The sequence below is a fragment of the Rattus norvegicus genome, chromosome 8 (genome assembly GCF_036323735.1).
Source record: "Rattus norvegicus strain BN/NHsdMcwi chromosome 8, GRCr8, whole genome shotgun sequence".
Taxonomy (NCBI): domain Eukaryota; kingdom Metazoa; phylum Chordata; class Mammalia; order Rodentia; family Muridae; genus Rattus; species Rattus norvegicus.
In genome coordinates this window covers 50,868,967-50,881,181 of record NC_086026.1, presented here as the reverse complement: position 1 = coordinate 50,881,181, position 12,215 = coordinate 50,868,967, and positions in this window count along the sequence as shown.

The following is a 12,215-nucleotide window of genomic DNA, read 5'->3' as shown; positions in this document are numbered from 1 at the left end:
CAAGAAAAGCTTTTTTTTCCCCCTTCCTATGCTGCAGACTGCAGGCATTTCCCTCTGCCTCTGTCAAGTGCAATTCTTTCTTGATGAATGACAAGGCAGGATAATAGGCTGTGGTCACCATGGCAACCAGACAGCAGCCCTGTGTGCCTAGCATTTTTTTTTCTTCATCTGAAAATGAAACCAGAAGCAGAGAAAAGCTGAAAATGTAACCAACAGATTAACTGATACAAAAAAAAAAGAAGGAGAAGAAAAGAAAGAAAGGAAGAAAAACAGGGACAAAAAGCGAAGTTAGATTACAAGCAATTAAATTACAGTGGCCAGTTCTTCCCCTCACTCTCCCTCTCCTCTCTCTCTCTCTCCTCTCTCTCTCTCACATAACAACCGGATATTTCAAAACACTATTTGATAAAACGTTTCTTTAAAAAAATCCCTTTTCTCCAAAAGGTTTCATTTCTTCTTAAAAATCTAGAAACCACTGGGGTCCTTGGCTGGGTTTTTGTTTTAAGGCAGTTAATTTCCTTAAACATGGCCGTTCATTAAGCTTTATGCATTGAGTTTGCTCTGGAATTTCTGAATTCCTTTCCACGGTTGGTCCCTTCCTGGGATTCTCCAGAGACCGTAGGCTGCACGTGCAACAGTTTTCTCTGGGGGCTGTGAAGGGGGCGGGGAGATCTAGGGCTGAGCAACAAGACAATTCCCTATTTGCCCCCTTGGATGTGTAGGCTCCAGACACTGGGTGCTGGTTAACGAGCATTACCCTTTCCCTGGAGTTAAGAGAACACCACAGACCTGCTCTATCTCGGGGGAAGGTAGCCACTCCAGACTGTCCTGACCATTTACTCCACCTCAAAAGTCTTCCTTGCCATTTGTCTCAGACATGTTTCCAGTCTCCACTAAACGCAAAAGAGCAAGAGAGCAGACCTAAAAAAGTGTGTCCTAGAGTGGGTGTCCCTATATTGGATATTCGGTACAGGCGAAGAATTTTCAGCTGATTGAGAGAGCGAACAGCCCACCAGAAGTCTTGTAACTTCAGAAAGATGAAGCACAAATTAAATACATCTTGGGACCAAGATATCTGGTGTGAGTCTTATCTCAGCCCATCCTTTGGTGATATGAATGCAGGTTGGTGCTTAGCACCAAGGAACCAGTTACTAACCTCTCTGACCTATAGCACATATGCATACATATGTGTGTGTATGTATGTATATATGTATGTATATATATGTATATATATATATATGCTCATGTGACAAGAGTCTTCCCTCTTACGATCAGAACATGGCTATGTCATGGATGTGTGCACTGTGTGGAAGGAAGATAAGGGAGAAAGAGAGTGCACACACATAACTACCTCTTTCGGAAGGGTGTAGATCAAATAGGTTACTGCACATGGGACGCTTTGAAAATATGAAGTCACTTATGAAAAGGCAAATGGATCACCCAGGGATAGCACAAAACTGTATAAGAGAGTCCCAAGAAACTCTCCCACCTGTCCTAAGGCCCAGAAAAGGACTGATCAGCTCTGGACACCTCTTTCAGGAACTTTCCCTTGATGGAGAAGAAGACTGAGCAGTTGACAGATGTTCGCTAAAGCACCAAGCATCCGGACACTGACAAGTGTCCAAAATGTGCCGGTGCAGTCCTCCAAACTTTCCCCCTTACATGCCCAGTGGTTGCACTGGCCACCCACCCACAGCAAGGCCTAATAAATCCTTCCTTTGTCCTCATTCCCCAACACACACAAATACAAAGTAAACAGTTGGATCAAAGCTTTTAATGTGCTTTGTACTGTTTTATTTGAAAAGATCAGGTCTGATATTTGAGAGGAAGGGTCCATCTGGCCCGGCTGAGCTCAAGAAGCCTCAGACAAATTGTAAACAAGACCGGGGCACAAAGTCCTTGCGGCCCACAGCCTGCTGCTGCCACTTCAGAGCTGACTCTCCTGCAAGCTGGGTTTCCCTGACCTCGTGCCAAGGGGGCTCAGGAGGACTGAAACGAATCCTCACAAGTTTCTAGTTCATATATGTCGTGATAGCATTAGGGCTAATTTTTTTTCTTCTAAACTTCTATATGCCTAAAATGATGTCTGTCGAAAGTTTCAGAGTTTGTAGTAGGAACAGTTACACGATGTACACACCGTTAAAAACCATAGTTGTTCAAAGAAACTCCTTAATAATGAAAGTATAAAAAAAAGCTGAGGAAATAATTGCTTTATTAAGTGTGATGCATCCTCCTGAGGAAGGATTCATCATTTACCACTTTTGGAGCACCCGGGAGCACACTTACCTCATCTTTTTTCTGGACCAAAAAAAAAATCATCTCTCTCAGTGTTCTCACTAATCATGTGCCTTTCTGCAGTGCTGTGAGCGCTCTGCAGATGGGTCACAGTCAACTCATTGCACCGGCACATCCCTGGGTCTTGACAGAACGCTTGGCTCATAGTAGGCGCTTAAAAATATCTGTTAATGAACCAATGAGGGGTGGAGTCATACTATAGAGTCTTCCTTCCCGCTGTAGAATTTCTACAAACTCCTGATTGCAGCCAACTGAGTTTCTGAGCTTGAGTTCTCCTCTACGAAACTACCACACTGTGTATGTGTGTGTGTGTGTATGTGTGTGTGTGTGTGTGTGTGTGTGTGTGAGAGAGAGAGAGAGAGAGAGAGAGAGAGAGAGAGACAGAGAGACAGAGAGACAGAGAGACAGAGAGAGAGAGAGAGAGAGAGAGAGAGAGAGAGCATGATCATACCTTCGTGCACACAGGTACATACGTGTTACCATGCATGTACATATGTGTACAGATGGCAATGTCAGAAGCTGTTCCTCAGGTACTATCCATCTAGTTTAGCTCTTCAGACAGGTTTCCTTCTGACCTGGAGTTTGCCAATTAAGCAAGGCTACTTCACTAGGACACCTCAGGAACCATCCGTATCTGTCTCCCAGCACTGGGATTACAATAGTGTGCAAGTGTGCTGGACTCTTTCACATGGGTTTTGGGGATCAAATACGAAGTCTCCTACAGCAACTCAGTCTCCTTAGACCCGGGAAGAAGTCTTAGCAAAGTCTTAGCTAGATTCTTGTGGCTCTTAAACAAGACACGAGTATAATGAGGTTCTGCAATGGCTACTCGTGGGGGTTTTTTTGTTTTGTTTTGTTTTGTTTTCTTGTTGTTGTTTTTTTTAACTCAATGTCTTTCAGTACATTTCAGACACTTTGGATGGATTGTTTTCCATTCCAAAAGATTGCTTCTGAGACTCCGGAAGCACGTGTGGTACTAGAAGAGAAATAACAAGTCCACGAAAGGCTCATTCCCTCAGAGTAATGCAGTGTGGACCTATTGTGCCCAGCATAGGCCCAAAAAGCAAACGGTGCCTTTAATTATCTAGAACAGGGAAGGTGGTATGTGATGGGAAACACAGAACAGAAAGTGAACACAGAATCAGGGCATTGTGAGGGCTAAGGGACCAAACATAGATGCCTGATGTTTAGACATCAGTCAGGGGATAACTTCCTATGTCTGAGCATCTGGTGAATAGAACGGAGGGGACAAATCGATGTACACAGTACTACCTGAGACAGAGATAGAAATGGCATTTGGGCATTTATTGAGCAGCTATTGCATATGGGACAATGCACATATATTCATAAGAATGATACTCATTATCTAATATATATAAATATATATCCACATATAAAATTCATACATATACACACATATACATATACATTTGATATGCATATACATATTGACATGTATTTATACACACATATGTATGTTCATACATGTATATTTGAATGTATACATGGATTCATATATACATATATACACAAACACACACACACACACACACACACACACACACACACACACACTTTGGCTTAGACTAAGGCCCTAGTGAGACTGTTGGCATTTCTACCCAACTGCTTCTGCTTACTGGCTCCATAGCAAGGCATACTATTTAAAATTTCTTCTGACCGTTTCCTCATCTGTATCTAAGCAGTCCGTGGTCATGGAGCTACTCAGTGCATACAACAACATCTGAAAGCCTACAGAGATGGCTCGGTGGCTAAAAGCACTTGATGTCAAAGCAAGAGTCGCCGAGGTCAAGCCCCCAGCCTTAATGTCAAGTTGGCCATGACTGTGAGTGACTGCAACTGCAACATTTGAGGATGGGGGGAAGACAGGTGGATCTTGGGAGCTTGACAGCCAAGTGAAATGGTGAGCTGACTTAGTGATTGATGCACTTCATCTCAGAAACTAAGCTGGAGCACAGTAGAGGAAGCCTCCCTGCATCATCCTCTAGCTTCTGTCTTCACAAGAATGGGTGCTCACAGCTGTCACAAACATACATATACAACATCACACACACACACACACACACACACACACACACACACACAATTGCATGGCATATATGCAAGGCAAGGACTCATTAGGTTGTCACTGCTGTAGTGAAATTTTGCACTTACTCATCCTTTTTGAAAGTAAGAGAGATGATAAACCAAATGTCAGTTCCGTCTGACTGAAAAGAGTGAGATTTGGAAATCTGTTCCGTCACTTACAAGTTTTATTGATCTCACCTGAAAACAGAAGCAGGAAGTCCCAGCTCTAAAAAAATGGTTGAGGAGCCAACCATTTATTTCAAGAGGTCGAGACTAAACCAATAGTGACCAGGCAAATGCCAGGTCTCTAACTGAAGGCAGCAGGAATCAAGGTGACTCAGCAGTTGACAGCAGAGGTTAGGGTCCCTATTCTGGAAAATGGGGAGCTACTTGGAGATAGCTAATTCCATAAAGTGCTTGTCATATAAATTCAAGGACCTGGTCTATAGTCATACTTCCCCTAAACACTGGATATCCCCAGAAACAGGGATCAATGAAAATATGTGTGCTGGAGGTCACATGATTGAGCCAGTGGATACTTCCTGCTGAAGGAATCTTTCTGGAACCATTCAGATTAGTTATTACTTCCACAGGCTTCCAATGACCACACTGATTTTAGAATAAAATACCCAAGTTCCTGCAACCAGCAGCACTGGCCAGCTCCCATGTGTGTGACACTCTAGGGAGAACACTGTGTCTTCCCACCTCCACCTGTCCAAGTACTCTCTAATTTGCATGCCAGCTACAGGATACAGCCTCTGTGGAGACTCCTCTCCTCCGCCAGGCCATAAACCAACTCCAGCTCTCTTAGACAGCAGACAGTTTCTGCTTTGAATTATAATCATGTACTATCCACCTTTTGTCCTCTGCACGGTGACTAGTTCCTCTAATAAGACCATAGCTTCATTCCACTCCCATTTCCTGTTTCTAATACCAGCAGATCATCATCATCCATGGTCAACACCACCACCATCATCATAATGTGTGTGTGTGTGTGTGTGTGTGTGTGTGTGTGTGTGTGTGCGCGCACACATGTGTATGCATGTGTCTCTGTGTGTTTGTATGCATAGATACACATGTACACCATGAACAAGGAATATTTGGGGGTCAGAGGACAACTTCTGACAGCCATGTCTCTTCTTCCACCACAAGTTCCAGAGATTGATCTCTGAGTAGCAAGTTTATGTGGCAAGCACTTTTAATTAATTTCTGAGTCGTCTACCTGACTCCACTCGTGTTTTCTTAAAAAGGAGCTTAAACATAGTAATGCTTAACCTACATATCAGTGTGTATGCATGTATGCGTGTGTGTGTGTGTGTGTGTGTGTGTGTGTGTGTGTGTGTGTGTGTGTTTAACAACTATGTGGAATAAAAAAGGCATAAAGAAAGGAAGGAGTGGAAAAGCTAATTTATCTATGTCTTTCCTATAGTCAGGCTTGGTTTTATAATAGAGGACAAGCTGGCCATAAAGGTTAGCATTGGTAATAGTGAGTGTGAGTTAGCACTTAACCAATACTATGAGCCAAGAATGAACCAAGACCTCGAAGGGCAAGCCAGTGGTGAATGAAAGACTCCTATCTGCACAACCACCATTATCCCCACCACCACCATGGAACCCAAATAGCCAGTGCATAGGACACACATTTGTCAAATCCCAGCCCAACTATATAACTGCAAACCATGAAGGAGAGAGGAAAAGACATTACCTCAAGTCGTGAGAATATAAACAAAGGGAGGAGATCTAATTGGGGGCAGGTCATGGAAGGCTTCCTTGGGGAACTGATGTTTCAATTCAGATTTGAAATGATGATAGCACTGGCTCACAGAGAGTGCCGAGGGTTGACGGCAGTGGACCGAACACAGTGGCCATTAATGGCACCGTGCCCTGCAATCCGTTTCTAAGACCCTGTGTGGCTGAGCAGTGGCCTGCCATCCGTGCTAATAATTTTGAGTATGTGTCAAAAAAGGAAGGTGGGGGTGGGAGGCAGGCCATTAGAGGAACGGTTGAGAGAAGAAAGTGATAAAGGAGGAGAGAGATAAGACGTGAGGGTGGGGGTGGGGAACGGTGCAATGAATTAATAATAAACCTGAGTGTGTAGAGAAAGAAAGCCACAAGTAAAAATGAGGTGCTATTGAGGATGCCATTAGTCTCCCTTGTGGACGTGGCAAATAAATCCTTTGAGCCTTTATCTATGACTGTTTTGCTTTTTCAGTTTAATTTTCTGCATTTCACGAAGTTGAAAGAAAAGCCTACTGTGCTTCCATTCAAATAGGGGTATCTGGATCCACACCCCGAGCCAATGTTGAGATCACTGCCCCGAAGGGGTAAGGAAGCACAGGAGTCCGATGAGTAATGGGGTTAGATGGGCTCAAAGGTGAGAGGTGAGGCCAGTGTCTTGGTGTCTAGGGCTCTGGCGAGATTCTATTTATAAGCACAGTTGTCCTTGCACTTGTGGAAATGACTTGGATCGTGGGCTGTGCTTGGACAATGAGAAGGCAGGTAGAGTTGTGTGGTCATGGTTGCTAAGGTCCTTTCCCAGTGGTTGGTAGATTTAGAATAAAAAAGGAACCATAGGAGGCACAGTAAGCGTTCTGAGACCATACACTAAGAGTTTCATATGCCTGGTGGCTGTTTATAGAGTGGTGTTCTGGGCTCCTGGAGACGTCAGGGATGCTTCAGAGACCCTGGATATCGCTGGGTTTCCCCAGGTAATTTGAATGAACTTGTCTTGCTTCGCTGGCACAATAACACGGCGATGCCAATGGCAGAGAGAATTCCTGCTAGGGTATACCTGTGCCTTTAGACTCCATTGGGCTTGGACTTGAAGGCTGTGAGAGTAAAGGGGAGAGTGCTGAGCGTCTAGATGAAGAGAACAGAATGGAGAGAATAGAAGCTTCCTGAACAAAAGAGGGGCATTGTCTGCTCAGGAGCTTCTCAGAGCTAAATGGTGTTAGGAAACATGAATAAAAGTGATTTACCCAGGCTCCTCCTCGCACCTTCACACATTTTCCACAGTGTCAAAAGATCTGTCCTGGGAGAATGCTTCTCTAAGTTGTTAAGTCTTTTTAGTCTACGAGGCGCCTTTATTAAAGCATTAATACCCATGGGAGGAACCCACCTTATTAAACAATATCTTAAAGAAGGATTAATCCATCAGTTATTCTCGCTCTCGTAGGTACAGAGAGGAATCCTGAGGCCCTAAAGGGAGGAGACATGGGAGAGCTGAGGTTTGGGCAGAGGCACAGGGATAAGGAGACAGAACACGGGGCCAAAGCCTCTCCAAGTTCACTACCTCTGTTGGCTCCTGAGAATCAGCTCCCATCCTGACGTAAAGTTACCATGGTCCTATCGCAAAGAAGTCATGGGTGTCAATCACACAATAAAAATATGCGGTATCAAGGACGTTCGTTCTTTAGTATTCATGGAACTTCATGTGGTTGGCTATTTAGCCAGATGCAAGAAAAGAAAAAGCTACTAACCAAATGAAGACGGTGTGAGAGATCTGCTTAATGTACACATAGAGCTGCTAATGAACACATGGCTGCCTCACCTACAGACTACTGTTGAGAATGGGCTCTGCCGCTGGCATGGAAGCCAAACACAGACTGGCAAATGAGGATTTTTAATGCTTTGATTCCCAGGTTCACTTCTCCCTGTCCCTGTCCCTGTCCCTGTTTCTGTGGTGTGTGTGTGTGTGTGTGTGTGTGTGTGTGTGTGTGTGTGTCCTCCCTCCCTTTATTGCTCTTTCATATACTCTGTTCACCCACATAACACACAAAACACATGTATACAATGCACATATGTACTACAGTTCAGAAGCTGATAAAATTCTGAAAGTTCTATATGACACAACTTTATAAAAAAAATAGTAATAAATACTCAGCTGGAAGGAGGACCTGTTTATTCAGTGGAAAATAAGCCAGTCACCCTGGTTAAGGGTTCAAGGGCATGGGGGTTGAAAATGAAGACCAGCTCTCTTGCAAAATGTGCAGATGACCGATCAGAATGACTTGCCTGTGTAAGGACTTCAAAAGTTTTCAAAACCCACTTCTGAAAGTAGGCATGGCATTGGGTCAATGGGAATCAACCTACATACCCGGTAGTGTTTTAAATGAGACACGTCCCAGAGTAGGCTCAGGCCCTTCAACGTTTGGCCTCCAGTTGGTGGCCCAGTTGGGAAAGGTCAGCTTTGCCGGGGGAAGTACATCATTGGATGTGAACACTGAGGCTTTCAAACTTCCAGTTTGCGTTCTGCTTTTTGTTTGTGATGGAGGATGAGGTCTCTTAGCTTCCTGTTGCCTGCCTGCTGTTCGCCATTTTGTTTCCCTACCATGTTGGACACTTAACTCCTCTGGAGTCATAGTCTAAATGAACTCATTCCTGGAAGTTGTCTTGAGCACAGCTTTAAAAAAAAAATCACAGCAAGGAAGTAATGAAAACTGACCCTCATCTCCGAAGGCCTGTAGAAGGCCTCTGTGACCCACCTTGGAGAGGATCTCTCAAAATGATCTCAACTTGATGGGTTGGCCTTAAGTCTTTTCTTCATTTACAATTACATGAGTTTGTTTTGTTTTGCTTTCTTGAGCCCAGATCTCTTTATGTTGCTTAAGCTAGCCTTAAATTCATGGCATTCCTCCTGCCTCAACCTCATAAAAGCTAAGATTACAGGTGTGAGTCACATAGCTGGCACAGGGGTGTGTGTCTTAAAAGACATTGAAAAATTTCAAACCGTGAAGACACCATTTTGTGTCATCAGGATTTTACAATGGACTGCTATGAGCCTGGTCCTTGGTCAAGTTCAATCCCTATATAAGCCAAGTCATTTCTACTGTACAGAGACTTGTCTGTGCTCATAATATACTGTGGTATTAAGTAGGAGCCTCAGAGGAAGTACCATTGTTTAAAAGGAGTGAGAGTCCCATGTATAGGTCCACACTGCATTTCCATGTGTGCATCTTTGATGTATCTATTTAGCTAGATGGCTGAACAGCAAAGCACCCCTGCTGTTCCAAGGAATGAGCGTTCTACTGAAGTGGATGCATTTTCTTAGGGATAGAAAGACAGCTCAAAGATTGTGCATGTTGTCTCTACCCAGTGGCTCTTGTGCGCATGTGTTTTAATGCACTTGACATAATTATGTGCAAGAACAGATGGGATGGGGTCGGAGGTAACAGTCTTTCAGAACGTCTGAGCCATTTCCATTTGACTTGGGAATGGAAAGTTCGCCATCTATGCTGGCTTGCGAGCATTCGTGATGCATGCTTACTAGGCAAGGCATTGGACAGTCATCCTTCGGGTAGACTCTTACGTTTCATCCTCTACCGTTCTTTAGACATTTCTTCTCTTCTCAGTCAAGTGGAACCTACACCACTAATTTTCTTGGCACTGGGTGTTTCTTAGGACCTTCGTGTCTTTACACACCTGCATCATCTCACTGGTTGAGCCCTTTGGGGACTCGGTTACATGTTATTTGTTGTTGGGGCCCCAGGACACAATCGGCCCTCACTTATAACAAATAATTGAAATATTATAGAATAATAAAGACGTTTGTTTAGCACCAGCTTCTCTATTACATCGGACAAACATGTAAGTAAGTAGCTCTCTATGAAGCAGACGTATACACAGTTCTGTGCAGTATATTACAATGGCGTGAACTGATTGGGTTGGGTTAGTTTGGATGAACAGTCTTCCTACCAACACTCTGTGTGTCAGTCAAATCATTAAAACCTTGACTTTTACAACAGTGAGTGGTTTGGAGAGCAAACAATAGGACGAACTAGGAAGTGATGTAATCCAGCCGTGCAGTTTCACACGATGTTGATCTGCTTATTTGCTTTGTCATGATGGGATATGACAAAGCAGAGAGAGAGAGAGAGCATCACGGAGGTAAAGAGTAAGAGACGTCAAGGGTGTGTAAAAATAGTAAAATTGGCATGGTGAGGATTTCTTTCCTTTGGATTCCTATTGCATTCCTTTCTGGAAATGTGCATAAAATCTTAATTCCTGTTCGACAAATTTCCAATCATCATTATGAGTGTAAATTTAGAAAAAAAAATCATCAACGTGTGGAGTGAAGTCAAAGTTGCTTTTACTACAGCTGGTAAAATCTGGGGACACGATGTACCTTGATTATTGTTTAGTAAACTAAAAGCCAATGATGGGGTCATAATATTTTTTAAAAAATCATTGCAAATATAGGATAGAACTCAGGAGGAAGCATTTACATCTTCAGTGGAGTTCTAAATTCATCTTAGCTTTATGTATACAACCAATAGCAAACGGGACTCAAAATGAAGCAATCTATGACTTTAAAATTTTTTTTCTGTTTATGCGTGTGGTGGGCATGCACTTGGTGGGAATATGTGGCTGTATGTGACCCAGCACATATGTGTATGAATGTGCATGCCATCTGTGCCCCTCTGTGTGAAGGCTAGAAGTTGGCACTGGATACCTTTCTTAATCACCCTTAGTGTATTTCATGAGACAGACTCTCTCTCAACCCGGATCGAGCTGTTTCTGCTGGCCTTGCTGGACTCCTTACCCTGTGGAACCCCAGTCTCTGCCTGTAGGGCATGTGGGGGTACAAGGGTTGGGAATCTGAACAAGGGCCTGCAGTTTTGCTCAGCAAGTATTTTATCCACTGAAACATCTCCCCAGCTCTGTTCTTCCTTCCTTCCTTCCTTTCTTTCTTTCTTTCTTTCTTTCTTTCTTTCTTTCTTTCTTTCTTTCTTTCTTTTGTCCATCCATCTGTCTTCCTTCCTTCCTTCTTGTTTTCTTTTTTTCTTTCTTTCTTGTAGTCAGCAGTGTTAAAAGGTCAAGACACTTTATTTTAATTCTGTGGCCTGAACTGGACTTAGGACTCAAAAAATTAAAAACAAATTCTCCAAGATCCCTGCTAGAGGCAGAAGAATAGAGAGAGTTCAAATGTAGCCTTGTTTATTTCATGGCACCAGCTCCTTTCTCTAGCATTGCCCGTTTATCAAGATGAGATGCTATCCATGGATATTATACATACACGGTAATGGATAAGAATAGGTTACCCTGAGCTTGGGAGTCAACCATAGTGGATACTTTGGGAACTCTGCGTGTGTGTGTGTGTGTGTGTGTGTGTGTGTGTGTGTGTGTGTGTGTGTGTATGCATCTCTGTATATATGTATATGCCTGTGTGCATGACTGTCTGTGTGTCTGTGTGTCTGAGTCTGTGGGTCATATGGGTCTCTCTCTCTGTGTGTGTGTGTGTGTGTGTGTGTGTGTGTGTGTGTGTGTGTGTGTAGGTGTCTTAGAGTTAGTTAGCCACTGACCCTTATCTGGTTCTAGACATTCTGATACATATAGGTTTATAGAAATTCATAGAACTCTTGATTACTGGCAACCATGCATCTGGGAGAGGTGGCTCATGTCAGTGATCCCGATATGGGGAGGGTTGAGTCAGGGCTGCTGTGAGCTCAGTCCAGCCTCTCTCAAACCCCACAAAACAAACAAACAAAAGAGTCCTAGAAATCGGTGTTATTGAAGAAGGTTAAAGGAACAGCCATTGTTTATCCTACTGAAGAGACATTCAGAGAGGACAAAATGAGGGTTTTTGAATTAGAGCAGCAGTTCCCAGCATGTCCTGCCAGGATCAGCAGTGGCAGCATGGCAACCTGTGAGAAATGCCAGCCCCCTCTCTCTCCCAAATGTACTGAATGAAAAGGTCTGGGTGGGGCCCGGCAGCCAGCGTCTAGCTGTCCTTCAAGGTCACTTCCTGAACCTGAGTAATGGTTGTGAGGAGATCGGTATAGCGAGACTGTGAGCGTGATCAGTGCAGATCATAGGAAGGGAAGAAGAGACTGTTG